We start from the raw sequence: 5,381 nt of genomic DNA on the forward strand, positions 1-5,381 counted from the left end.
TTATATTTTTTGCTATCATGATTGGGTGTAAATTTAGCAATAACAAACCCTTTCCATTTATTTGTATGTCTAGTATTTTTTTTTATTAAATTAATCGACACAATATATTGCCAAAGTAATCCCTATTGTGAAAATTGATTTGATTAAAATTAAATAGACATCAGTATGAAATTATTTATGTGAATTGTGTCCGGCCCAAAGGAAGACGCAATTTGGCCAAATAATATTGTACCTGTGATGATAAATATGTGGCGATTATAAAGTGTTTTCATGTAAATAATAGTCAGTCCAGAGAAATACTATTATCTGACAGAATTTATTGTCAATATTTGATCATTGTGTTGGGAGCACCAATTACAAATTAATTTCTCTAGGAATTAATGTTATGCTAGGTATCTTGTGATGGGTCTGTTCTGCCAAATATTTGCATGTTCTACTATATATATATTTATATAACTAAATTATACGTGAAAGTTGTGTAATTTTAAGACCTCCCATTTATTATATTAAATTGTCTTGTATTTTTTGGTTAAATTAATTGAAACAACATGTTACCAAAGTAATCTCTATTGCGTAAGTTGATTTGATTGAATGCACATGGATGTTTGATGTGCCATCATTTTCTTCTATTTTCTAAACCCTTTTTGCACCATTTTAATTACTGATTGGTCTTAATTGTCAATTAATCAGGCAGTTTTATTATTTGGGCTCATTTAGCTAATTTGATGTTTTTAATCTAATTTCAGGAATTAATGAAACATTGGGCTTAATCCGGATTTTGGTTATGGACTTGAAGAGGGCAAATTAAGCATCGCTTACCTTAGTTAATTTCTAATTAGGAAATTTCACAATTTTATTTTATGTTGTTCAATGTTTATTTCGTTTTGGGCCAGAGTATTGTAATAGGGCCCAGTGACTTTGAGTGACTCTTTTTATATAGCCGCCTTGGGATTCGTGCAAGGCATTCTGTTATGCTATTCATTATTCAGAGCTTTTGTTTTAGGGTTTTCGTTTTTCTGCTTAATGCTACTGTTCACGTAATGCAATTTTACGTTTTTTGTTCCTAATTACAATTTCGTTCTTGCTTCTTCATCTACTCTCATTTACGTTTCTGTTTCATCTACGTTTCTGTTCATTTACGTTTCTACTTCATGTTTCATTTGCGTTTTCTGTTTGAATCCATGGAAGGCTAGATTTTCTGGTGTTGTTTCCTTTTGAGGACGAAGCCCAACTCTCTTTGAGGTTTCGCTTGAAATGTGGTTCCCTGGCAATTTTCCCTTCACCAGTTATCCCAAATTCGTGAATATTAATCAGTGCACGCTTCGTGTTCGATTAATTGCCTCTGAGCCTAACTTGCGTTCATGCTTAATGGACGAAGGGCTAACTGGTGTATGTGGTGCCTAATCACGTATTGACAACCCTAAGTTGATTTTTGCTTAGTAAATTGAAATAGGGTTGGATTAAGTGGTTGACTGTTAGGGATGAATTCTCCATAACCCAGGATAAGAGAATGGCTTCTGAATCAAAGGAAACAACCCGTTTTTAATATTAGTAATTTCGTATTCCAGTTTACTTGTTCTGCTCTTTAATCACAAAACAAACAAACCCCCCCCCCAATCGTTATTGTTACTGCAAGTATATTATGAACATTTGGTTTGTCACTGCATCACCCAGCTTGAAGAAGATATGACTTATCTTCGTCGGTGCTTCAATCTTCCACCGCCTTCTTAGTTTTATATTATTATTATCGTTTATTATAATCCGTGTATTTGGCTATGCTTTTTTAAGTTATCATTTTCTAAACTTTCATTATCTTTCGGTAATTGACACTTAGTATTTTATGCTTGGATTATATTTGGTTTTGACTTACTTATGCTTGGATTATTGATGTGCCATCATTTTCTTCTATTTTCTAAACCCTTTTTGCACCATTTTAATTATTGATTGGTCTTAATTGTCAATTAATTAGGCAGTTTTATTATTTGGGCTCAATTAGCTAATTTGATGTTTTTAATCTAATTTTAGGAATTAATGAAACATTGGGCTTAATCCGGATTTTGGTTGTGGACTTGAAGAGGGCAAATAAAGCAGCGCTTACCTTAGTTAATTTCTAATTAGGAAATTTCGCAATTTTATTTTATGTTGTTCAGTGTTTATTTCGTTTTGGGCCAGAGTATTGTAATAGGGCCCAGTGACTTTTTTTTTAATAGCTGCCTTGGGATTCGTGCAGGGCATTCTATTCTGTTATGCTATTCATTATTGAGAGCTTTGTTTTTAGGGTTTTGGTTTTTCTGTTTTGACGTTTTTCTGAGTTCGTAATGCAATTTTACGTTTTCTACTTCTAATTACAATTTCGTTCTTGCTTCTCCTTCTACTCTCATTTACGTTTCTGTTCCATTTTACATTTCTGTTCGTTTACGTTTCTGTTCATTTACGTTTCCGTTCATTTACGTTTCTGCTTCATGTTTCAATTGCGTTTTCTGTTTGAATCCATGGAAGGCTAGATTTTCTGGTGTTGTTTCCTTTTGAGGATGAAGCCCAACTCTCTTTGAGGTTTCGCTTGTAATGTGGTTTCCTGACAGTTCTCCCTTCACCAGTATCCCAAATTCGTGAATATTAATCAGTGCACGCTTCGTGTTCGATTAATTGCCTCTGAGCCTAACTTGCGTTCATGCTTAATGGACGAAGGGCTAACTGGTGTATGTGATGCCTAATCACGTATTGAAAACCCTAAGTTGATTTTCGCTTAGTAAATTGAAATAGGGTTGGATTAAGTGGTTGACTGTTAGGGACGAATTCTCTAACCCAGGATAAGAGAATGGCTTCTGAATCAGAGGAAACAACCCGTTTTTAATATTAGTAGTTTCGTATTCCATTTTATTTGTCTGCTCTTTAATTACCAAATAACCAAACCCCCCCCCCCCCCATCGTTACTGTTACTGCAAGTATATTATGAACATTTGGCTTGTCACTGCTCGTTGGGAAACGACCTAGGATCACTTCCTAGTTACTGCATTTTCATGTTTATTTGATTCGGGTACGACCTCGATCAAATTTGGCGCCGTTGCCGGGGAGCAGTGTCCAAAGGTTCATAATAGCTAGCTAGTGCTGTGTGTTTAATCCTTTCGTGTTTTATGTTTAATTGTTAGTATTGTGTTAGTATGTGTGTTAGTGTTGATTAGTGTCCTGATATTTTGTTTAATGTGTGTTCTGTTTCAGTTTTACCATTAAGCGTTTCCCCTGTTTCAGTCTTGGGTGTTTTGCTGTGAAGATTGTGCTTGAAAACAGAGTAGTAGTAGAAATCAGCTTGCGGAAAAACAGAGTAGTAGTAGAAATCAATTAGAGACGGATTTTAGCGACCACCCATGCTGAATTAATTGGGATTTTTTGTTTTAGTAGCTAGGGTTGTTATTTTTGGCTGAATTTTTTTTGTGGTAACTTCTTTTAATCCATATTTTGTGGGAAAAATAGCTAGAGCCTTTAGTTTGGTCAGATTTGAAAGTTCCAAAAAACTAGCAAATTTTGTGTTTGTCAAAACTTCAAACGGCCATAACTTTTGCTCCGGTTATCAGAATCGCAATTATTATATATGCATTTGGGGTAGAAAAAAATTTCCTACAACGTGGCAGCCTGCCATAGGCTGGCTGAGGTCTCCATCGTCCAAAAAAAGCGATTCTGTCAAAAGTTTTTTATTTTTCAAGTTTTATTCACTTATTTTTCTTAACCTACCAATTTTAGCTTTCATAGTTAGACTTTGAATTTTTGTCTGAAATTTTTTGTGCTATCTTCTCATCATTTTATAAGGTTGCTCACCAAATTTCAAGTCATTTGGATATCATTTGAGGGTAGCTGTAGTTCAAACCTACACCTTTATTTACATGACAAGGCAACTAGTTGTGTGCATGCTGAATGTAGTGTATGACTAGAGGCAATCCATCTGACTTACAACCCTTTGATCCTGAGATAGATAGGACATTTCATAGATTAGTTAGGCATCATTTTATACCTTTTGATCATTCTGAGCATTCCATAACTGGTGAATCTGTGCATTCTGTTATTGGTGATTTTGAACATCCTGATCTTGAGCATTATAATTTTGAGCATTCTGATTCTGAGCATTCTGATTTTGCACATTCTGAGAACATGGCACAACCTCCACCTCGTGAGAGGACTCTAAGGGAAATGGCTGCACCTGATTTTACCTACGAAAGCTTGTGCATCCAATACCCTGATGAGGATGTCCCATATGTTCTTAAAACTGGACTAATTCATTTGCTTCCAAAGTTTCATGGCCTTGCAGGTGAAGACCCGCACAAACATTTGAAGGAATTTCATATTGTCTGCTCCACCATGAAACCCCCAGATGTCCAAGAGGATCACATATTTCTGAAGGCTTTTCCTCATTCATTAGAGGGAGTGGCAAAGGACTGGTTGTATTACCTTGCTCCAAGGTCCATCACGAGCTGGGATGACCTTAAGAGAGTATTCTTAGAAAAAATTTTCCCTGCTTCCAGGACCACAGCCATCAGGAAAGATATCTCAGGTATTAGACAGCTCAGTGGAGAGAGCCTGTATGAGTACTGGGAGCGATTTAAGAAACTATGTGCCAGTTGCCCTCACCATCAGATTTCAGAACATCTTCTTCTCCAATATTTTTATGAAGGACTCAGTAATATGGAGAGAAGTATGATAGATGCTGCCAGTGGTGGAGCCCTTGGAGACATGACTCCTGCTGAAGCCAGAAATTTAATTGAGAAGATGGCCTCCAACTCTCAACAGTTTAGCGCCAGAAATGATGCCATAGTCATTAGAGGAGTGCATGAGGTAGCTACAAACCCATCTGCATCATCTGAAACTAAGAAGCTTGAAGGCAAACTGGATGCATTGGTTAACTTGGTAACCCAGCTGGCCTTGAATCAGAAATTTGTACCTGTCGCAAGGGTTTGTGGTTTGTGCTCCTCTGCTGACCACCATACAGACCTTTGCCCTTCCGTGCAGCAACCTGGAGCAATTGAGCAGCCTGAAGCTTATGCTGCAAATATTTACAATAGACCTCCTCAACCTCAGCAGCAAAATCAACCACAGCAGAACAATTATGACCTTTCCAGCAATAGATACAACCCTGGATGGAGGAATCACCCTAACCTCAGATGGTCCAGCCCTCAGCAACAACAGCAGCCTGCTCCTTCCTTCCAAAATGCTGCTGGCCCAAGCAGACCATACATTCCTCCACCAATCCAACAACAGCAACAACCCCAGAAACAGCCAACAGTTGAGGCCCCTCCACAACCTTCCCTCGAAGAACTTATGAGGCAAATGACTATGCAGAACATGCAGTTTCAGCAAGAGACCAGAGCCTCCATTCAGAGCTTAACCAATCA

At 37.3% G+C, this 5,381-nt stretch overlaps 1 non-coding gene across 1 annotated transcript; it reads right to left on the reverse strand.

The window, feature by feature from the left end:
• Positions 1-4,521: 4,521 nt before the first annotated feature.
• LOC114404373 lies at positions 4,522-4,628 on the reverse strand. The gene has a single exon (XR_003664944.1). It is a non-coding gene; the product is annotated as a small nucleolar RNA R71 (small nucleolar RNA).
• Between the last annotated feature and the right edge of the window lie 753 nt (positions 4,629-5,381).

The sequence above is a fragment of the Glycine soja genome, unplaced genomic scaffold, assembly GCF_004193775.1.
Source record: "Glycine soja cultivar W05 unplaced genomic scaffold, ASM419377v2 tig00028000_1_pilon, whole genome shotgun sequence".
NCBI lineage: Eukaryota > Viridiplantae > Streptophyta > Magnoliopsida > Fabales > Fabaceae > Glycine > Glycine soja.